The 24,279-nt window shown below is 46.2% G+C and overlaps 1 long non-coding RNA gene across 10 annotated transcripts in view; it reads left to right on the top strand.

Moving 5' to 3' along the window:
- The window catches only part of LOC113900988, an 80,462-nt gene that overhangs the window by 6,205 nt on the left and 49,978 nt on the right, over positions 1–24,279 (top strand). For 8 of the 10 annotated variants that reach the window (XR_003513274.1, XR_003513275.1, XR_003513276.1 and 5 more), the window contains exons 2-4: positions 16,501–16,656; positions 16,998–17,119; positions 21,282–21,397. This is a non-coding gene — a long non-coding RNA (uncharacterized LOC113900988). Of the gene's footprint in view, positions 1–16,500; positions 16,657–16,997; positions 17,120–21,281; positions 21,398–24,158; positions 24,225–24,279 lie in introns of all 10 variants that reach the window. The other 2 variants (XR_003513281.1, XR_003513279.1) reach the window with 2 other exon arrangements.

Raw genomic sequence — 24,279 nt, 5'->3', positions numbered from 1 at the left:
GCCTATAGGAAAGCTTTAAACTACAGACTATCTCAGATTGTGGGACCTAAGTTAAGAACGCATGATAAGTTGGCAATCGAGTATATGCTTTAAAAACAGCCCGTTTCCCACAGTTTGCCCACGGTAGCTGCATTCATGCACCTGCCAAGTCTGGTAATGAAAGCTACCAATCGCTAGGGAAGCCGTGGCTGACACTACATGATGGACTATTCTGGCCTGTCCCCCTTCAACCCCCGCCCCCACAATGTTCTTCTTAGAATTTAAATTCGAAGGGCTAGGTAACTGAGAGCCCAGCTGATGGACTGGAGTGACGATGATGATTTATTAACAAAAACATGTGGGTAGGTCTAGCTAGAAAACTATTCCAAGGTCAACTTGGTGTTTTTGTGTCTGTGTTTTGAAAAACAAAATATTAACTCGGCTTTGCCAGGGGGGTGGTTGGATCCCCACCCACCCCCCCAACCCCAAGCTTGTGGCCTTAACAGAAATAATTCTCTTTCTTGAGGACACCCTTGGCCCAGAAACCCCCAAATTCCCTATACAACTTCTTCTGAGTTGAAACTAGGTAGTCCGCTGATGGATGAGTCTTTGTGGCACACTAGGAAACAATTCTTGCACTTGGGTGCCTCTGGGTGGTTTTTTTTTTTAATTCGATTTTTTTTGACACTTGAACTTAGCTATTGTCTGAGGAGCTGGGTGCAGATCACAGCTCATCAGGCTGGAGGCTGCTCTTTTGGGCATTTTCCCCAAATGCTGCTTCTGTAGCACGTTCTCTCCTGTGAATATGAAAACTCCCGCTTCACTGCCCTGTTCTCTCCCTACCCTGGACCACCAGCCTTAGGGGGTCTTCAAGAAAGGTCGGCTGTTTTGTTCACTTTTAGAATATAGTCCCAGTCGTCATAGTATCTGTTACTTCAGATACTCCTTGGTTTGCAGCAATATCATTTCAGCACTGAAATATCTGGCAAAGAGTCTTTGGCTGTAGAACTTGCTCACCGCAGCTTCATGCAAACTGGGGCTGGTTAGTCCCCAGTTAAAAGTTTTGTGTTTGCTTACAGTTTTGAAGGCCCACCTCCTCCCCCCAGATTTCGAGGTAGGGAGCTTGGTTGCCCAGTAGAGCCTAAGGAGAGGATCCCAAGCTCACAGTGCTGCTGGACAGACGTCAGATTTTAATTTAATATTATATCAGAATGCAGAAAACCTCCGGAAGTCAAGATATGTATTGTCCAAATGGCTTAGACTGTGTTCCCTTTATTTGAAATTCACATCGCAGAAATGAAACAAAAATTCACTTGGAAAAACAGTGACAATTAAAGTCTCCTAAACCTGAAAAACTCTAGGATGTCAGCGCTGGGATCTGGCAAGCGACTCCTTTGCAGGGTTAGGAAGCCAGACTGGGGCGTTCCCTCGGAAGGTTCGCCTTGGGGACCTCTCTTCCCGGCGGCAGGGTATGCCTGCCCGCCCCCTGCTGTGATGTGCGACCCTGCGAAGCTGCTTCTCTGGCAAAGGCAGCGGCTGGTGGGGGTCCCAAGGCCGAGCTCCGCTTCCTTAGACTGAATGTTATTTTATTGAGAGCACCGTTTGCATAATAAAATGAAGGGGACCCACTACTCCCCTTGTCTCCATAAACACTGTCCTCAAGGACTTTGAGACTGTTATCTGAACACCCAGAGCGGCCTTCAGAAGTCGAATTAGCCTTGCTTTTCTAGGGAAAAAGAAAAATGGAAAGCGATTAAAAGCAAAAGGACCGGGGAGAAAGAGTAGGGTAGAACAAGTGGGGTTGGGGAGCAAGCGGGAGGGACGGAGAAGAGCCGGTCCAGCCGCACCGGGGGCGGGGGGTTGGGGTGGGAAGGGAGACCAGAACGGGTGCGGGATGGAGCGCAGGGAAACGCTGAGTCACCCTAACCGGTCACCGGGGACACCGCGGCGACCTGCCGCAGCCCGGGGAGGGCTGGGCATCTCCTTAGAGGCCTCCTTCCCGCCGCCGCCGCCGCCGGAGCCTGGCCGTGGAGCTCGTTGCCGTCCGCCCGCCTTTGTCACCGGCTCGGTGCACGGCCGCGAGCTCCCGCGGTGGGCTTTGTTCTGGCGGAGCAGGGTAGGACCCCTCGCCCCGCCGCGCCCCCGCCCTCCGCGAGCTGGGGACGGTGGGGGTGGGGACCGGGCGCCGGGGACGGGGACCCGAGGAGCGTCGGCAGACGCCTCGGAGCCCGTGATTTCTTCCTGCGCTCCTTTCGTAATTGAGCTGTTCTCCTTCGGGGCGGGGGCCGGGCGGCGCCGGAGGAAGGGGAGCGGGAAGGGGGCGCCCGCTCTCGGCCAGCCGCAGCGGCGAGCGCAGGTCCCCGCGCATTCGCATTGTGTGCGTGTGGGCACGGCAGGAGGGATGCGGGTGTCTAGGAAGGAGGGGAGCCGCAGAGGCTCGGCCCCGGGTTCCAGCTTTCTGGCAGCGGCGGGGCGCCTCGGGTCGGCGCCTGGTTCTCCCCTAAGATCTGCTCTCGAAGTGCTTGGGGGCCGCGCGTGGGCGCTGTGGACGCACCCTGGGTCCGGGGGCTGCCCACGCGGAGCGCGCAGACTCCCCGGTCGCCGAGGCCTGTGGCTGGGGACAAAGAGGCAGACTGCCGGAGCGAGCGGAGGGCGGGCGCTCACAGGATCCAGGCGCGCACCCATCGAGGGTACCTCTCCAGGAGCCCCCGCGCTTCGGAGCCCCGGGGCTTTGCGTCTGGAAACTTCGCAGAGGCCCGCTTCCTCCTCTCAGCCTTGCATTTAGCAAACGGCGTGGGATCGCGTGTTACCTTCTTCCTAGCCGCCCCCAAAGGTGTGGGCCAGATTGCAAGAGTCGCTGCTCTGTTATTGTTTGTCAAACAGGCCCTTTCTCCTGGGAGAGGGGCGAGGGGCATGTGGCGGATCCTGGGCCAGGATTACATTAATCAAAGCATTATTTCCCCAGAGAAGCCCAGCACAAATGAGAGTAAATCCTAATAAAATTGGATCGCGGAGAAATGGTACGCTTTAAGTAATCTGGGCTGCCTGATAACAATCTCACATTTATAAGATGTGGGTGGGTCTTAAAAAAAATCTGCACACCTCTGGCCTTGGCTGCTGGGTCCAGATCGGGACGGGGGACAGTCCTCACCCCGAGCTCAGCTGAACATCTGGAGTGAGAAAGGGACGTGGGCACCCCTGGAGTTCGAGGTTCCGCTCCGAAGGCACTCTCGGCCCGGGCGCCCCCCTGGAACATCTGCAGGGGCCCTGGACCTCCCCCCCTGCCCTTGCCCTGCGAGGACGCGGCTCCGTTCCTCTGGGATTGTGACCCAGCCGTCCGTCTCCAGCGACGCCGCAGGGCGCGCGTTTCCCGCGGGTAGCGGCGCGGAGCCCACCAGGCGGTCGTTGGGACTGCCAGGTTTCTCCGGCTCCGGGTCCAGGGCCCGCCGGGCCAGGGAAGGGGCTGACTGCCGGGGACGTCGGGGGTGCTGCTGGCTGGCGACGCTTCTGGTGCTTTCGGGTTGTCCCAGCCTGGCAGCAGGCTCGCGCTTCTTCAGCCTCCGTCCCAGGTGTGGTAGAAAACTTTCCGAAGTCCCCGCGCGGCCAAGCTGGAGAGACGAGCTCCCTTTCCTACCCCGAGCTCCGAGCAGGCAGGTGGAGCCCACCGTCCAGGAGGCGGGCTCTCGGGCAGCGCCCATGCCCTCTCCTGCCGCGGGACCCGAGAGCGGGCTAGGCGGTGACAAGTGTGAGAGCGCCGTCACCAGCCCGCAGGCGAGCATCAGCCTCCCAGCTCCGCGCGCCTTCCGGGGACGCGGGCCGAGCCTGCTTCGGCGCCTGCCACCCGGCCCCTCCTCCGCGCCCGAGGCCAAGGCCCCGCGAGCGGCGCCCCCTGCAGGCCGGCGCCGGACGAGCCCGGGAGGCCCCGCGGCGTGGGGTTCACGCGCTGCCCACTGCCGCGCCCGGCCCGGCGGCGGCGGAGCCGGAGACTGCAGGAGGACGGCGGGGGGCGCGCCCGGCCACACTTCCCTGGCCCTTCCGCCCGGCTCCCGGCCCCTCTACTGTCGGCGCCTGGCAACCCCCACTGGAACCCGCGGCCCACAGCCTTGTTCCTGGCCCGCTGGCTCTGGAGGCCGGAGAGCATCGCTGTCCCCTCACGCGGCAGTGCCCCGAACCAGGGGCCCTCCCTGCGGAGGAGAGCGGCTCCGAGCGGCGTGCGTGCGTGTGAGGGATCAGTATGTGTGTCTGGGTGTGTGTGTGTGTGTGAGTGCGGTATGCGTGATCGGTATGTGTATGCGCCCGTGTGTGCGCGTGCGGGGTGTGTGTCCGGGTATGTGTGTCAGGGTCTGTATGTGTGGGTGCGGCGTGCGTGATCGGTGTGTTTGTCGGGGTGTGTGTGCAGTGTGTGTGTGTGTGTGTGTGCGCGCGCGTTGGGGGTGTGTGCGCTCGTGCGGAGTGTGTGTCCGGGTCAGTAGGTGTGCGTGCCGCATGCGTGATCGGTGTGTGCGCGCGATGTGTCCGTTGGGGGTGTGTACGCGCGTGTGCGCGCTTGCGGGGTGTGCGTGTGCGCGGGAGGCTTGCGTGGGCGTGCGGTGCGCGCGCAGGGCAGGGCAGGGCAGGAGGTGGTGAGGAATGCGCCGGTGCAGCCTGGAGATGTAAATCTGCCACCTAGAGCTCCCCCGCCCCCATACAGGTGTCTTAATCCTCGCTTCATCCTTTCTGAGACCCGAGAGATCCCTCTTGGGGTCCTGGGATGTTCACGGATCCCCGGACTCACGTGAGCCGGGGGAGCCCAAAAGGGACAGTGTTCGCTGAGAAATGTGGCCGAGATCCTTCCCAGGCTCCCGCTTGCCCTTGAGACTGGATTTCAGGGACTCGGGTATCTGCTTCCTCTCGGGTCTTGGCCTTGAAGAGGGCTTGCGTGGAGGTTGTTTTTATGTTTGGAAGCATAGAGTAGAAGTAGGAACCAGTTGAAAAATCACTTTTTTTTTTTTTTTTTTTCGAAAAATCACTTTTTAAGCCGGCCAGTTTGCTGGCTCCTTTCTAGAGATGAGAATTAAGCCGGCCAGTTTGCTGGCTCCTTTCTAGAGATGGGAATTTTTTTTTGGGGGGGGGTGAGGAGTGAAGACACGCACACCTTTTCAGTTCTGAAATAGTGATTCCCCCTTCCTCCAGTCTCTGATTTCCATAATTTCATACAAAACAGGGCTGTCCGTTATCTCCTATTAGAAAAGAGAAAAGCAGACTAATAGAAGAAAACTTGGGCCAAATGAAATTCCTCCTGCTTAGGACGTTAACCAGCCCCATCCAGATTGTTCAACTCTCAAGGGAGAACACAAGGCAGGAAGAATTCAGAAAAAGGCTAAATATTTCTCTCCATCATTGAGAATATGAACCCAATTGCCCGACTGTATTTTTGATAACATGACTTTCAGAGGATCCTAAAAATAAACTTTATAAATACTTTTAGTGTCTTCTTTTTGTCCTAACGTTTGCATCTAAGGATTTTCAATAATTTGGAAATACTGGTGGTATATATTTCTTGTTTCTTGGATTTACGTGGACGTTAGGTGGTTTAATGCTCAGTGGCAATTCTTTTAAGACCTCCTGTTCTGGAGAAAGTCCCTAAGTAAAATTTGCACACACTTACCTCCAAAGACCCTAACCTACCAGTATCCTCATACTATTTGTCACTCCTTTTTATAAGATATTGTATAGACAGCTAAATTTTAGTAAAGAATGTTAATAGTAAAATGTCAGTGTTTAACTAGATGAACTTTGTTTTTTGGAATCAAAGTTTAGCTTTTCTTTGAATTATTTATCAAGATGTTTGCCCATAGGCCTTCCTAAGAGAAGGACAAGGTAGGGGGTGGGCAACCACTAATTTATTTAAAGCATATGTAGACGTAAGATTAAAAAACTAGCCTTTTGGAAAACAGTAATAACTAAACCGTGTCTATAAACACCCACCTTGGGGGCTGTGAAAAAAGGAAACCTAATTACTCTCATAGAAAACAGCCTCAGTGAACAGTCAACTAAAATATTGTATGGCAGTCCCCCGAAAGCTCCTCCTCCCCTTCAGTATAAGACCCTTTGGTAATATACACATATTTATACATGATGTAAATATACATATGCACGAGGGTAGATGTTTATGTACATAACATAACAAAATATATACATACCCCAACTGAATACATTTGCATATAACATGCCCATGTGGAATATACCAAACTTCTATGATTAACAATACATTCTATCACAGATAGTCCTAAAATAAAAGAGTAAATCTTATCCCTATTGAAAACAAGTTTAAAATTGCTTTTGAAATATGAATTGTGCCAGCCCTAGATGACACCATAAGAGTCAGTAGGAAAAAATCCATACACTATATTAATATTTTCAGCATGCTCCCTTTTAAAATACTACAAACAACTCATTTTACATAAATAAAAAAGACATCATACTTAAGAATTTAAATATAAACATTCTATCTAAATTCAGGTACTTTTCGTCTTTTTTTCCCCTGCAAATGAAATGCTATTGTCTTATGACAAAAATTAAATTCGGCACACAGTGAAAAAGAACATTAGTTTTATTTTTCATTCTGCTGTAAAGAAAACATTTTTAAAGTAGTTTAATTTTGTAGACCTTTCTATCATTAAAAGACGCTCACTAGTCTAGTGATAATTCGAAATGAGAAAGCAAGTTGGAGGCACATATTTATCCTTGAGATGATTTGTGTAATATGGGATGGCATGTTAACTTATTTGCTTCTTTTTAGATATTGTTTTGAATTTTTGTATTTTCAAAGACTTTTTTTAATTAAAATGAATACATTGGCAAGACTCCAAGCACTCCTTCACACTGAGCAAATGTAAAGAAACATTATACATTAATGTTATGGTTGAAGAGTTATTTGTTCTCATTGATAAAAAGAATCAGAATGATAAAGTTTTGAAATTTTCTTGAAGACCATGATAGAAGGAGCTCTCTCGTGTGAGTTATTTTTACTGATATTACAAATTATTTTATCAGCTTTTCTATGTTTATGTAAATGTGTATTTCTTTACTGAAAATATATATATGGTGTTTATGATGGCATTTATTCCCACATGTAATTTATTGCTTGTTTATTTCAGAGTATTTCAAAGATTGATGCCTCATCCATGGTATCTAAATATTAGTGATGAGCTTGTGAAAATAAAAATTAGTTTAGCCCAAGTGCTATTTTGAGGTTTGTTTTTTAATTTGTTAAAAATTTGAAGTTAAAATGATGGAAATGCCATAAATGAAAAAAAAAATTAAAAAGAATATTCTTGAAAAAAGTAAAAGAATTTTACTGTAGATGGGGTTTTAAATCAACTGTAAGCATAAGTTAGGCTTTTATTTTAGAAAGATTTCTACATGACAGTGTGGTTTGGTAGGAAAAGACACATGCTATATAATGATCTAAAATTGAACAATGTGTATTCAAAAATTTGGATAAAGAGTCATTCACTCCAAAAGTGTAAAAGCATCTTTTCTGTCGATTTAATTAATGAAGTGAGTAAAGGACTGTTTTAGTAAGCTCAAGTTACACACGTAGAAAGATTTGTAAGAATAAATACTTTGGTGTTCTGTGGCCGGAAAGCAGAAAGAACTATAACATAGCAAATACAACTCCCCAGAAGGTAGGCATCTAAGATGCAATTTTTAAAAATTTGTCAGTTACAGCAAAGAAGGAAAATAGCTTATTAACTCAGGGCAACTATAAAATGTTGACAGATATCAAGTTTCATAGCCAACCAGGCTCTTAGAGAACTGCTCGGATATTGGTGGAGACCAACTTATTCTGTGAAAGCAGTTTTCGAAGTGAATTATTTTCGTAATAGTCTCACATTTAAACTCCAGCTTCATGGACTAGCCATCTTCTTCCTCCCTCCTCTCCTTCCTCCCTCCCTCTCTGCCTTTCCTTTCCCTCTCTCCCACTTTGCTTTTTTTAAAGTCTGTGAGCAGCTGGGTGAGTCTGCTTTTGAGGTCCTCAGGGACCTCTGGGGGTGGGGTTCAGGTACTCAACCTCACTATTTAGGCTCCATCAGGGACACGCATTGAGGTGAGGTGCCTCTATGCTTTCTCAAAACCTTATTCTCTTTCCTCATCCAGCTGCTCTCATCTTTTAAAGAGAGAACTAGGCAATGTCTACCAAAGGCAAAATAAGGGAGGGAATTTAATTATTTGGAGAATTCAGGCATTGCGGCACACCCTTCTGCCTAGCTATTAAAAAAAAAAAAAAAGAAAGAAGAGGGAGTGAAATTTGAACAGTCTAGACTGGCTATCTATAGTGATTAAATTTGTAAGGTAGCAACAGATTCTAGAAGGTCTTGCCTGATTCTTCATTGTACTGATTAGGAGTGATAGAACACACACCTGAATGGACCTCAAGGTGAGATAGTTACTAGATAAATAAATAAAAAGAGAGGAGGGGCCTGACTTACCAGGTTTGGTGGAGTACACTGATGGAAGTTATTAGATAATTGTTCACCTTTCTACTTAGCCCCATGAGAGGAGACACACACACGTATTATAAAATACATTAAATAAATGTTAAATAGCCCAACTGGGATTGCTGAAGTTATTTACATTTAGCAGTGGATTAAAATGTTAGCATTATACATTTAATGAATTAGAATCCTGTATGCTTGGACTTGGAAACATGTGCTGAACACATTTTCAAGGATCTTGTAGGGAGGACAATTTTCTCAGTGTAATTTTAATTCAAAGGTGCCGTTTCTTTACCCTTATGTGAGGGATGAAAATATGGCAGGACAATATTATACATTGTCGGTGGTAATTAGGCCCACAGACTATTTTAAAGTAGTCTTTGGTAAAGTAGGATAAGGTTGAGCATGATTTGGGTTCAGCTTAAAGAACATTAGTAAATCTTAATGATAGGCAATGTTTAAAAAGATTTCTAGTGGCAAGTATTATTTTAAAAATAGCACCTAGAATTTATATTCATAAACCTTGCTTTCTTTCTCAAAAGTTTCTGGAAAATTATGGAACTACTTTTTTTTTTTGCATTCATCTAATTAAACTACTGAAGTATTATTATTCTAACACATAAAGGTACTCCAAGAACAAATAATGTGTGCTAGGTGGAAAAAAAATATTGCTGATTTCGTATTTGCTATAATATCAGGATGAAGTGGCTAGGTGAAAACTATGGGCAAGTAATACTTCATATTTATTTATAAAGTTGTTTTACTACACAAACTGAAATTGTTTATTAATGTTAATCCTGGAAAAAGTGTGATGGTCTTTTGAAATTTTTCATGGTTCCTATTTCTAGATGCACATAAAAATAAGGAAATAGAGTGTTAGTGTTTGCTTGCACAAAAATCAAGCATCTAGAAAAATTTAATGAATAAGTGAAGGATATGTAGCAACTGGACAGTTAAACCCAAGGCATACTTGTGCTATTTCCAGTTACCAGTCATCCTACCCTTTTTCTCCCTTGAGACTCCCAAAACTTACACAACGTGGGTTTGTTGCAGAATCGCTAATTAGTCTTTACCCCAGACCCCTTTCAATAAAATGATGCCATCCACCAAAGATTTATGGCAAAACAAGATAATAGACTTATTATTAGGAAGTTCTCCTGTCATAAGAATTTACAAGATTTTTGGGGGAAATAATACCTCTAGGGATGGCTATTTTGCTTCTTTCTTTTCTCGTTTTAGAGCCAGGGCCTACTTCTCCACATTGGCCATTGATCACGGTGCAGGCTGCTGAGAGGTAGCCATGTAATTTCTTTATCTTTCACCTGCAAATTACACACATTATTTTGCAGCTCAAAATAAGCATTCCCAATGAGTTGCATTCAGTAAATGTCTTTCACAGCATTAGTACAGAACTGAGGTACAAAAGAATATTAATCTAATACATTCCAAAATTCAAATACTTGTGATTAATAAGCATTATTATCTATAAATAAGGCCCTAATGATACTTTGGCAGTGTTGTAAACACAAGAATCAGAGGCAATTATTGTCATTATTGTTCGGCAAGTACTTCCCATGAATACCAAGCGAGTATCGCTGTCCAGCTACTTGGCAAGTAAGGTTCCCATAAAGAAACAGCTGTTGGCCAATCAGGACTGGCTACTATTTACTGCCCTTAACCCAAAATGCAGGGTCCTTAAAGAAAGGAAAAGAAAAAAAAACCCAAGACGTCCAAAGAGTTTTGACGCGATTAAAAAATAAATACCTTTTCTAATAAATATAAAAGCATCTTGAAAATAGTGCTATTGTGAAACTCTGACTTTGGTGAGTTGGATACATTAGCCACCATTGTGTTCGCCGGAAGGAAAGGTCTCATTTGTGAGGTACTAGGCCCGGGGTGGTGGACGGCCCTGGAAGCAAAATCAGTGGACAACAAAACATAAATGCAGCAACACGAATTCTCCTTTTTTTTTTTTTTTAACCTTCCTCAGGCTGCACAGAGCTTACCCCGTCTATTAAACAGAATCAACCCACCAGACCTAGCTCTCATGTGTGTGTGTGTGTGTATGTGTGGTGAGAGTGGGGGACCCCTTGTAGTATGAGTAAAGCAAGTTCCTCATGTGCATAGGAAACTGGGCACAGTTTCCCGCATGCTCTCTGCCCTCTGGGTCTTAGCAGGAAATGCTGGACCAGCTTGGGCTGTGTGCATCAACTACTTCTAGCTTGCAGTCTCAGTAAATTCAGTAGCATTGGTTAGCAGCTAAACTGGTTTTTCTGAGAGGGGCGAAAAGTTTCATATAGATTTTCTAAGGGATATACGCATTAAGCATCAAATATAGAGTTGTTTATTTTTAAATTTTCTTTTGCCAAGCCTTATGCTTTAAAGATGTGATAGGTACACAGTAGGGGTTGGGAAAGCATTGAGTTGGCTTCCCAGGGCACTGGAGAAACCTAGGAGTGTTGGGGTGGCAGTGGGCAGGTGATGCTGGGAAGGAGCCCTTGTTGGCTGTCCACTGGTGGGTGGATGTGGTCTTTGTGGAGCCCACTGAAGTGGGGTGAGATTTTAGAGTACAGACTCCCCCACACCCAACCTGACAGACCCCTCGCTGCCATCACTTCAAGGGTGATGGGGTTTTCCCCTCTTGTCCTCAGGGAACTGAGGCAGCAGTAGGAATGCCATTGTTCTCTCCCCTTACTGGGCCATGGAGAGTGACCACCTCTGAGATGTCCCTCTGACTCCCTCTGAAAATATTCTTGCCACCTGTGGCCTGGACTTTGTCATGGAGGCGAGGTGCCCATGCTTGCAGAGCCACTGCTGGTGGGAGATGATGGATTCTAACCCAGGTCTTGGGCACCTTCTTCCCTCTCTTCCATTTTGAACTCCTCTGCATGGCCTGGAGGGTGGATGGTCCACCAGGATTCAGCAGTGTGTGCTCAATCTCTGAGTTAGGGAAGATGAGAGGAAAGTCAAATCTTTTCTCATTTCTAAGCATAAAGACTCAAAAGAGAATTTCCATGACAACAACAGCAGCAGTAATAATAACGGCCACATTTTACTATGGGCTTACCATGTACCAAGGTATTGAAACACGCATCTTGTGTGCATTGTCCTTGTTAAGCCTTTAAACACCCCATGAAGCGCATCGTGTATCCCAGTTTGACAGGTGAGCCAACTGAGGCTTCCAGGGGCTTAGTCACCTGCTGAATGTCCCAAGTGGTGGTACCCAAGTCTGAACTTCAGTCACCTGTCTTGGAGACAGTGTGCTTTTACCAGACAGTAAGCTTTTATTTGCTTTACTGCTTTGCAAATTCTGGGACCCTGCTGCTTTCTCCCTTTTGTGAAGATCCCCAGCTATCCCCCCCTTTTAGGTCCATCTCTGTGCTTGCAAAGCAGCCCTGTGACAATTGTGACTGCAGCACCCCCAAGAGTCTCGCATCACAATCAGGATGCTCACGACTTCTGTGTGCACCAGTACCAGCCAGCCGTCTCCCAGCCCTGCATGATCATGAGAGCAGAATAAGGCTCCACAAGGCTCTGTGGATTAAGCAGAAATGAGTATTAGAATTTAGGCTGGATGCTCCATTTATATTGAAGTATACCAAGTTAAAGGGCCCCAGCAGGTGCATAAGTGTGTGTCTATAAACCTTGCACAGAATAGACAACAGTGGTGTGTCTGTTGCTCTGTATCCGGGCACCCAGGGAGGGCTGACCTGCGGATGAGAAGCACCGTCTCTAGGCGGCTCTGCTTCCAGGCTGATGGAGGAGCCGGTGGGCTGGTTCCGCTCCTCTCTGTGCTCCGCTCTCAAACACCCTCGTAGGGAGGGTGCGGATGCCTCGCAGCCATAGGCAGAGCCACTGTCTTTAACCTTCTCACTGGTCCCAGCATCATTCAGAGACAATGGAGCTTTTCTAGGCAACCCAGGGATCAATCAGCGAGGCTGGACTGTGTGCCCCTCGGGGAGTGCCTTGAATCTGGGCCACGGAGCAGAATGTGCAAGCCTGATTCCCAGCGAGAGGGAAAAGATGGGGTTTCGTTTGGGGCCCGAGAGGAAAGACAGTCGGCTGTGGAGCCCTGAGAAACACCAGTGCTCCACGAGAGACCAAGACACCAACGCTGAAAAAAACCTCCGTGATGATTTCATTCTAAATGAAATCTTCCTTGCTGCCACTGGTCCCCAAAGGGCGAAATGTTATTTGTAAAGGTCAAAGTGAAAAGGTTACTTGGCTTTCGGAAAATGACTTTCACCAAATAATTAATTAGTTATTAGTTAATTAATATGCTGCCTCATTCCAAGGAAGAATTAAAAGCAGTTTATAAAAAATATGTGACAGAGGAAACTAATTTGGGGAAAATGAGCCAGGTGAAGTCAGCATATACTTGTGTGCACCCTCAAATGCTCACTCTGCCTAGAGATGTTAGAAAGTCACATAAATGACAAGAGATAGGGTTTGCTTTCTCCCCAGCAAAGAGAGAGAAAAATAATAAAAAAAGAGTTTTACAATAAAGATCTGTGTTAACCTTTATTTTTTTATTTATTTAAAAAAGCACTCTTTTCGAGATGGGCAGTCAATTACATATGCCTTGAATGTATTTCTTTAACATCTTTGATGTACTATTTAACCTCCAATAAAATGTTCTGAAAAGAATTCACTATGGTATCTTTTGTTTTAAAAGTAAAAAAAGCTAATCTTGAGTCCATTAGAATTTTATATTGGAGGAATAGTGTTATGATATTCTTTGACAATTTTTAATCCTAGCACTTGGCACTCAAGTCCTATATTTACTTCCCATAAGATAATTTGACAGTTTGCGGCATATAGATCACGTCTGCTTCTTCCCAGTAAGTCACAGGAAATCAATAAGTGATATATGTTTTACTGTTCCTTCTATTTTTTGTTTAGGTAGTCGAGAGGCAGATTGTATAAAGAGTTCAGTAAGGTTCCATATATTTAAGAGTATAGAAATTCATGCACGAAGCCGCAAGTAGGTTAGTGATGTGGTTGCCGCATGTCACCCTTCTGGTCTCAGCTTCTCATCTATTAAATCAGGGGATGGGATTTAGTTGATCTCTGAGCTGCCTTCTAGTCATACATAAAATTCTGTGTTTTGAATTTTCTGTCATCTACAGAATCCATTAATGTACGCATGATTTTTAAATATCTAGTTATATTTCAATTGGTGAAGAACTTGCATGGAAAGGAGATTACAGGGCATGCTATTATGCAGTGTAAATCAATAAAATGAGAATGTATCCATTGACAACATTTGTATTTTCACCTATTATAGAGCTGTGCCATCTCTTTGAATACAATACACTTTTATGCCCCATTAAAGCATGCCTGACATAGCTTTCAACTACTTGCAAATGCTGAGAAGTTGAAAAACATAACATTTACAAAAGATACATCTGGTGCATATTTATATAACTTGGAATAAGGAATCATTTAAATACTGCTGAGCCATCTCCATATTAGGAGAAACGATATTCCAGGTCCATATGTGAGATAGCTAGTAAAATACATGTAGGTTTAAATTTCTCTTAGGCATTTTTTTTTTATTTATTTAACACACGCTAGACGTATGGAAATATTGATTAGGGCTTAATTCAATTGGAATTTCTTTCCCCCTGAATTTTATAGATTGTATCATTAACTCTAGTTTCTGTTCTAGAAGAGATAAGTTTTGAAAGTAGTGTTTTCTACTTACGAAACTTGCTTCCTTGGGTGTGTTAGTTCTTAACTCAGGAACCAGGGGCCCAGTAACATCCAGAGGTAAACTCCAGGGGCTCTGTGACCCTCCTGAGTTGATATGCAAACATTAGGAAGTGTAGATAAGTAGATGACTTTCCCGCCCCCCCCCCCCCCCCCCCCCCAGTAAGAGATCTAACTTATGTCTGTATCTCAAAGAGGCTAATGGTCCTGGTGAGGTGGAAAGACTTGAAATCATCAGAAATACTTGGGGTTACCCCTTACTAGTCATCGAACCCACCTTCTGCAGGACTTATCTGTGAAGCAAAAGGATTGTAGTAGGTAACCTCAGATGCCCCGCCCAGCACCTGCATTCTCCAGCCAGAAACTTACCTCCATCTATCCATGCTTAAGCCACCAATGCCTCAGCATCTGTTCTACCCACTGCATCTATCTGTAGGTTGCTCTTGTGGAGTTTCTGTATGAGGCTAGGCTGAAGAGCAAGCGGGGCTGCATACATAGCAAGTTGAGGGGGGGGAAAAAAAAGCACACCTAAAAATTGTACAGTTCTAGAATACCATGTGGCACAGCATATGAAATATAACTTTTACCCTCCAGCTCACACACACACACTTTAATTAATGTTATGGGCTGTGCTTTAAACTGAGAGAAGTGAGAAAACCAAGGTTAAGGATGCTCTGTTCTTCACTGTGTAGAAGGAAGAAAGAGACAGCTATGTAAATGAAGGCTTTCGCATCTCCTTGTCAATTTCTTATCTGTTGTCAGTTTGAATGATTTTTATATCAGAAGAATGCTGAAGATCTGTTTTCCCATCAGTTTTTGAGCCCAAGGAATTTGGAACTGAAGTTCTGAGCCAGGAAACAGTCCTGTTTTGAATTCAGAGGCTCTATTGCTAAGCGCAGATGCCAGGCTAATGATAAATTCCAAGAGGTTCGGCTTGATATTTCAACCCCAAGGTCAGAGAGAATTCCTTCCTTGGAGTTGGGCAAATGAAGAAAGCCAAGGTGGCTAGGGCCTGTCCAGCGGTTACCCTGGGAGAGGAGCACCCCGCCAGGCTGCAGTGACGTGGTCAGCCAGGCGAGACGGACCTTTTCTAAGTAGAATATTGTGGTAATGGGCACTACTGGCCTCAGGAAATACAGTAACTCTCGATTTCTATATATTTCACATGATGTAGCTTTGACATCCGCAAGGCTTTCTAAAATTTTCACTTTATAGTTAGTTATGGTGGTGTCATAGAGACCCAACCTCTGAAGCTGACATGATCTATTGTGCAAAAATTCTTAATTTGAGAGGTGTTTACTGGGCAGATTCTCTCAGATCTATTTATTAATGAACCCTTGAGATGGACCATGCCAGGGTGCACTAACTCTATGCACATGTCACAAGCCAGATTCCAATCTCAGAGGCTGGCACCCACTCTCCCTTTCTTTCATTCCCCACATACTTTGCTATATTGCAGGTTTATTAGAAACTCATTCAGTACAACAGAGGTGATAACTTTTTCTGAGTTCAAGCCCCCACGGAGACAATTTTTCTGGGGGAGGGTCCTCTATGGAGATGTCTGTGGTCACAAACTTCATACCAATTCTGACAAATCATATACATCATGACGTGTCCTGATGACACTAGGAAATCTGAGAACATAGGGATTTATTTATTATTAATTCACCTTTCTAACAGCTGACAGAACTTTTCATGGCCAACTGAAATGATAAAAAAAAAGAGACATGATTAAGTATTGAAATATCACAGACCAAATTTCGATGAGGAAAGAAACAAAAATGTATTTTTTTTTTCTAAAAGACCATAACTATAATGTTCCAAAGCCTTGTCCAAGGATAAACTACGTCCTGCACTGAATGTTTCCTGAAGCTATTGAGTTATGAACCTGCCTCTCCCATTGTTCACCTTGATGGAAAGAAACTCTGGTTCAGTCTGTGTTTCAGGCAACCCCAGGGAAGGGAAGGTCTGAGCCAATTTGGGTAATGATGCCATGCTCTCATCTTTGGAAGAAAGTGGAGTAAAAGACGGCCAGCACTCAGTGGCATTCGTCTACATTAGAGGCAATCTGAGTGACCCAGTTTTGCACCCTGAAGCTCCCTGTCTGGTTGCCTCTGATTCTCCTTCCCCACCCTGCTACTCATCCCCTGGCAAGAACAGCCACTCTGGGCTTTAAATGACATTTGAGCTTTCTACCTCGGAATGTTTTCAGGGGAAACTCTCTGTGTATATGGATAAAGCAACCAAAATAAAATTGAAGGTCATGCCGTGGGTGGTTTAGGCGTAAACTATCACCCCTTCCATCAACAATGTATCTGTTTATTCATAGGCCTTAATGCTATTTGACTTCCAAGAAGAACTGAAATAAATTATGTTCAGAGCTCCTTAGAAGAAATACCCTTACAGGTTGAAAGTGTCGTTACCTCCACAGGGACTTCCTAGTTGCCCTCTGCAGGAGATCATAAGACATCCCAGGAAATGGAAGGTAATGGAGAATAAACAAATGAAAAAAGATCTCTGCCATTCCTGCCAGTCACCTTATCCAGACTTTCCTAAGTCCTTTCCCTAAGGCTTGGGTGGTTCCTCCATACTTATGTACATACCTTATTCTGATTTGGAAACCTCATTTGTCCATCATGGTAATTTGGGGGCTCGATAGCACGATTCAGAACCGGGGATAGAATTCCACCTAGGAGAAGTTATGCGTTTGCACAGGTGAGAATTGAGACTCCCTGCTTGATCTCTAGTCTGGGGTCTGTGCCTGGTGAATGTTTTCTTCTGTCTCTTGAACTTCTGTATTTATTTATTTATTTATGTGAATTCCAGAGCAGTTTTGCTGAGTAAATGTGAAACAGGCTTCGGGATGGAGAGAAAAATCAGCTGTTCAGCTCCCTCTCTGCTCTCCAGTGAAAGCCCTGAGACTGGAAATCTCTACGATTCTTCTCCAGGTGTGATTTAGAAATCAGGACCATGACTTTACAAAAATGGATGGGACAGTTTCCTAAACTATATATTTACCTTCTGAGATGGAAAGCATTATCATTTTAAATATAGAAACATTTCCTTTATTGGCTAGTCATTTTAAGAATACTCTACAAGGTCTCAAATTTCCATTTTTCCTCATATTATCAACTAGAAGGTTTTTTATTTTCTGATGAGAAAAATGATTAAAAGAGATAAGGAAATGTGCTTTTTAAAAGTATGAGTCTCCATAGGAAAAGACATGGGCTACTAAATTATGTCAGTCAAGTGGCCTGCCTTATAAAATTACTCCTTCAACTTTGGGATTTTATGGGTATTTGCTGTGCCATACTGACGGTTCCTCTTGTAGATCCAGAATTTAAGAAAAACCATTTTGCCAATGATCTGCTGTGAGGGAGCAATGCAAATTAATTACTATTGAGAAAAGTACATTATGTGTCTATATTCTTAAACAGCTGGCCTGTTTAGACAAAAATGAGTGATAATTCATCTATAAATTCCAGTTAAGTTGGTGAACCAGTTAACTCAGTAAACAAATTAAGTAGAGTTAAATTAAAAAAATAAATTGGATGGTTCAAGGAGATCAAAATCAAAGAATGCTCTAAAGGAGTCTGGACGTGTTTTTCCAAGTGAGGAATTTCTTGTGATGCCATTTGCAAAGAAGTGAAGATAGAGCTTGCAAACATTTTGTGTTTTTTTTGGTCAATTATTTGAGATGAATGTGTACATCTTGGGGTACATAAAGTAGGAAAGTAACTGGAGAAAAAGGCTTAGCTAGAAACCTGGAAGTTTGCAACCAAGATATTGTTTAGAAAGCTGCATATGTTTTGAATATTAGAAGGCTTCCCTCTCTCTTCTTTCAGTTATGCTGTTTAAGGTAGCTCATGGTTTTTATCAGTTTTCTTAACCTGAGTCAGATGAATTGGCCTCTGCTGGTGTTTCTGGTGCCTTGGCTGCCTTTCCAACTCGTTTTCTAAGGAGACAGTGTGTATATACTTTTTTTGCAGAAATAATTTTGGCCATTTCAACCTCTCGGTTTTACTTTTCTTTTCCCCCTTCCCTTTTGCTGTGGATTTTCTTCCCTTTGGTCCTTACCCCTTTTTAATATTTCCTGGGCTTCCCTGATGGCTCAAATGGTAAAGAATCCCCCTGCCAATGCAAGAGACCTGGGTTTGATCCCTGGGTTGCGAAGATCCCCTGGAGAAGGGAACGACTGTACACTCCAGTACTCTTGCCTGGAAAATCCCATGGATAGAGGAGCCTGGTGGGTTACAGTCCATAGCGTGATAAAGAGCTGGACACGACTGAGCGACTAACACTTTCATTTTGCTTTCACTTTCCTTTAATACTTAAAATCAAACCTCTCATGCCCACAGTTGCTATTCTTTGCTTTGCTCCAAGGTTCCTTTCTTTCCCAGTGATATTGCTGTATTTCTTTCCTGCCCCACCACCAAGGTTCCCTCTCAAAATCCTTGACTACCCTTTATCCCTGCATCCTTATCTCTTCCTGTTCACTCTGCTTTTATGGACATGGTCTGTTGTCTTCTTCCACTACAGTTCTCCCAAGCTATCGGACATTTCAAACCTGTCTATGTTGACAGGCAACTAATTTCCATATGATTTTCTTTCGGACTTGCCCCCTCATTTTTTCTTTTATGAAGTTGCTCAATCCTGTCCTCTTCTCACAGGCACAGACCCTGTCTATTCTTCCTCACTTGCCTTCTTGGGTTCTTTGTCTGGTGGGCTTTGGGTCCATCCAAGGGACTCTAGGTGGAGAGTTCTGATGAGCCCACTTCACAGGGGCAGTTTAAGACAGTCTCCTGTCAGCTAAATAGATGGCACATCCATACCCATCCTTTTGAAACAGACTTGGCTCGTCCCAGGAGGACCCCCAGGTGGAATGTTGCTCTGTCTAAGCATTGAATCAAGGGAGAGAAAGGCAGGTTCTGATTGGGGTTCTCCCCTTGCCACTGCTGGTTTCACCCTGGGGAAACACTGGATTCTCTGCACCTCTCTGCGTTCTTAGAGATTCTAACACCCAACTCTTAGAGTTTTTGCGTGAGCTGTGCACTGGGATGTTTCCAGTGAATGTGAGTTCCCTCTGCTCTTAGAGACTGCAGAAAACTTAGAGCTTATGTCAGACACAGCAGACCCGGGAGATGAGATGGGAGAAATAATGCCGTAAATGTAGTGCTTCTAGAGTGTTTCAGAGTATTCAGATCGTCCATCTTGCTTCATCTTTACAATGATCCTGGGGGCTGCTGAGGACTCTGGGCCCCTCGACAGTGACCCACTTGGGACCACTGCTGCCATGCAATTCACTTGGGAGGAAAGAAATGCCCACTGAAAAGCCATGTGGATATTATGAAGGCAATGGGGACGAAGAGGTCCTCCCGAGTGTAGAAAATTGGAGCCATTCAGCCCGTTAGAAGAGAGGAGTTTTATGTTTCAATCCCAAGTTCAGAGAAAAGAAAACCTTTCCTTTTCTTTCCTCTTTGCTGTTATTGGCAAGGCTCTGTGAGACGGCGACTCACATAGAAGACACACACTGGGCCAAATTTTCAAAGAGCCTCTATGCTTTGCATGTGTTAGATTTTTCATGCAGAGCTGAAGCTCTGGGTGGTGGGGAAGTCTGAAGGGTGGAGGGGAGGGTGGGCACAGATGGCTTTTCACATTTGCCACCTCACTTTGAATGTGGAAATGTACTAATTTTGTGAGACTTGGTTTTCTTAAAAGTAGAGTTCCTTAAAGGAGGCTTATATCTTGAGCAGTGCCGTCTTTAAATGAACAATTCTGCAGATGAGATGAGAAGGAATCTGTCTGCTGGACAGTGGTGAGAAGGTGCTGTATTGTTGGAAATAAAACTCAGCCAAAGAGACGCCACATTACCTCGCCATCCGAGTGGGTTATGGTGACTTCCAATTGCTTGCAGGTCATGTCAAACCTTTTTCCTGAGCGCTTTTTGTCTCAAAGAGACCTTCGCTAGGGAACGATTAAATGTCTCAGAGTTAGCAATTCGATCACAGAGTCTTTTTGAGGATTTGGTTCATTCTCAGAAAGATGTAGATTCTTTCTTTCCCATGTGACCACCACTGACTTTCAACTCTCTTGTTTTGGCTCTTTGCCAGTTGTATCTGTTCTGGTAGAGAAGGTTATGCTATGAAAATAGAAAATAACCATCAAAATCTCAGTGACTTACAATAACAATTTTGCTCCTTGATCCCATTTCTTGTCCATCGTCGGTTGCAAGGGTGTCCTTCAATTGTAGACATTTATGGATGCTGGATGGCGGGGTCTTTGCTGTACGTGGTCCCACACTCACCGCAGCAGGAGGTAATGGGACCTGGGGAAGCTTGCCCTGACTTCTATAGCTTCTGTCCTGAAGTGACACCTGTCACCCCTCACATCTCGTTGGTCAAAAAGTCACGTGATCACACCTGACTACACAGTGGTCTGGTCCATTCAATCCTATGCTGAGCCCAGAAGGTGGGGGAAGAGAAATGCAAATAAACTGCCTATGAGGATCTCATCCTCAGTTACACAAAACCATACAGGACAAGGATTTCTCTCTATTTATGGTAATAGGCCCTTACAGGGCACACTTCTCTGTCCTAGACATTTTCAACCCTAAATATTCATTGGAAGGACTGGTGTTGAACTGAAACTACAATATTTTGGTCACCTGATGCAAAGAGCCGACTCATTGGAAAAGATCCTGATGCTCGGAAAGATTGAGGGCAGGAGGAGAAAGGAGTGACAGAGGATGAGATAGTTGGATGGCATCACTGACTCAATGGACGTTGAGTTTGAACAAACTCTGGGAGATAGTGAAGGACAGGGAAGCCTGGCGTGCTGGCAGCCCATGGTTGCCAAGAGTCTGACATGACTAAGTGACTGAAAAACAGCAACAAGACGTTTATGAACCTCACTAAAAAAGTGTCTCATATCTTCACGAGAGGCTCCAGGAACTGGCTGTTTGGCCTCCTTGGATGCCTATAATACTCTGAAATGGTTTCAGTGACCATGATTAGAATGAAAATAATAATGAAGAATAAAAACTCATTGGCGGAGAGAAACACCAATCTTAAACAGTTGCTTCAACTTCACTTCTGTTCTTTCTCTTGAAAGTGCTTTTCAAGTTTTAATCGAAGAACATCTTTGTGATCAGATTAACCAAATATTGACCCCCAAAAGGAAGCTAAGACTCAGAGAAGATCGGTAGAGACCTTTCAAGCCTCTAATATGTGAGTTGAAGTGTTTAATTGACTATTTTGGGAAATGACTAATCACCAACACTGTCTTCACCACCACCATCATCATCACCCTCACCACCACCTCCATCACCACCACCACCACCATCATCACCCCTCCACCTCCATCACCACCACCATCATCATCGCCCCTCCACCACCTCCATCACTGCCACCACCATCATCGCCCCTCCACCTCCATCACCACCACCATCATCACCCCTCCACCACCTCCATCACCACCACCACCATCATCACCCCTCCACCTCCATCACCACCACCATCATCACCCCTCCACCTCCATCACCACCACCACCACCATCATCACCCCTTCACCTCCATCACCACCACCATCATCGCCCCTCCACCTCCATCACCACCACCATCATCACCCCTCCACCTCCATCACCACCACCACCACCATCATCACCCCTTCACCTCCATCACCACCACCATCATCGCCCCTCCACCTCCATCACCACCACCATCATCGCCCCTCCACCTCCATCACCACCACCATCATCACCCCTCCACCACCTCCATCACCACCACCACCATCATCACCCCTCCACCTCCATCATCACCACCATCATCGCCCCTCCACCTCCATCACCACCACCATCATCGCCCCTCCACCTCCATCACCACCACCATCATCGCCCCTCCACCTCCATCACCACCACCACCACCATCATCACCCCTTCACCTCCATCACCACCACCATCATCGCCCCTCCACCTCCATCACCACCACCACCATCATCACTCCTCCACCTCCATCACCACCACCATCATCGCCCCTCCACCTCCATCACCACCACCACCACCATCATCACCCCTCCACCTCCATCACCACCACCATCATCGCCCCTCCACCTCCATCACCACCACCACCATCATCACTCCTCCACCTCCATCACCACCACCATCATCGCCCCTCCACCTCCATCACCACCACCACCACCATCATCACCCCTTCACCTCCATCACCACCACCATCATCGCCCCTCCACCTCCATCACCACCACCACCATCATCACTCCTCCACCTCCATCACCACCACCATCATCGCCCCTCCACCTCCATCACCACCACCACCACCATCATCACTCCTCCACCTCCATCACCACCACCATCATCGCCCCTCCACCTCCATCACCACCACCATCATCACCCCTCCACCTCCATCACCACCACTACCACCATCATCACCCCTCCACCTCCATCACCACCACCACCACCATCATCGCCCCTCCACCTCCATCACCACCACCATCATCACCCCTCCACCACCTCCATCACCACCACCACCATCATCACCCCTCCACCTCCATCACCACCACCATCATCGCCCCTCCACCTCCATCACCACCACCATCATCACCCCTCCACCTCCATCACCACCACCATCATCGCCCCTCCACCTCCATCACCACCACCACCACCATCATCACCCCTTCACCTCCATCACCACCACCATCATCGCCCCTCCACCTCCATCACCACCACCACCACCATCATCACCCCTCCACCTCCATCACCACCACCATCATCGCCCCTCCACCTCCATCACCACCACCATCATCACCCCTCCACCTCCATCACCACCACCATCATCGCCCCTCCACCTCCATCACCACCACCATCATCACCCCTCCACCTCCATCACCATCACCATCATCGCCCCTCCACCTCCATCACCACCACTACCACCATCATCACCCCTCCACCTCCATCACCACCACCATCATCACCCCTCCACCTCCATCACCACCACCATCATCACCCCTCCACCTCCATCACCACCACCATCATCACCCCTCCACCTCCATCACCACCACCACCATCATCACCCCTCCACCTCCATCACCACCACCATCATCACCCCTCCACCTCCATCACCACCACCACCATCATCGCCCCTCCACCTCCATCACCACCACCATCATCACCCCTCCACCACCTCCATCACCACCACCACCACCATCACCCCTCCACCTCCATCACCACCACCATCATCACCCCTCCACCTCCATCACCACCACCATCATCACCCCTCCACCTCCATCACCACCACCACCATCATCACCCCTCCACCTCCATCACCACCACCACCATCATCACCCCTCCACCTCCATCACCACCACCATCATCACCCCTCCACCACCTCCATCACCACCACCATCATCACCCCTCCACCACCTCCATCACCACCACCACCATCATCACCCCTCCACCTCCATCACCACCACCATCATCACCCCTCCACCTCCATCATCACCACCATCATCACCCCTCCACCTCCATCACCACCATCACCATCATCACCCCTCCACCTCCAACACCACCACCACCATCACCCCTCCACCTCCATCATCACCACCATCATCACCCCTCCACCTCCGTCATCACAGTCACCATTGCCACCATCACTAGTAGCACTGTCTATCACACTTGTGTTACCTGTTTAATGTTTCTCTTATACCATCATGGAGATCATAACATTGGTAAGACTTTTAATAATTATATTTGTTTTATTCCTACACATTACATAAATCTAGGAATTAAAAGGTCATGGAAGAAAGTGACAACTCAGAACTGTGTTTGGGACTGAGTTTGGATTAAACCTGTCACCCTCTTCAATTTGAATGTTTTTGTTTTTTATTTTCATTTTTTTCCTGTGCTATTTTATCCCCTCATTTAAACTTGAAAGAGAACCAGAGCTAAAAAAAAATGACACACTCCATGACCTCCAGGTCCCAGGAAAAGGCAGAATTTACTGAAGCACCAACTTGAATTCCTTTACCACACGCATCACTCAGGTATGTTTTTTTTGGAGTGCACAGGTGTGGCCAGGATTTCCAAAGTCGAAGCTGT

Source organism: Bos indicus x Bos taurus, chromosome 11 (genome assembly GCF_003369695.1).
Source record: "Bos indicus x Bos taurus breed Angus x Brahman F1 hybrid chromosome 11, Bos_hybrid_MaternalHap_v2.0, whole genome shotgun sequence".
In the NCBI taxonomy this organism is placed as follows: domain Eukaryota; kingdom Metazoa; phylum Chordata; class Mammalia; order Artiodactyla; family Bovidae; genus Bos; species Bos indicus x Bos taurus.
Note: the sequence above shows the minus strand (reverse complement) of the source record. Positions and strands in the feature narration are given on the sequence as shown.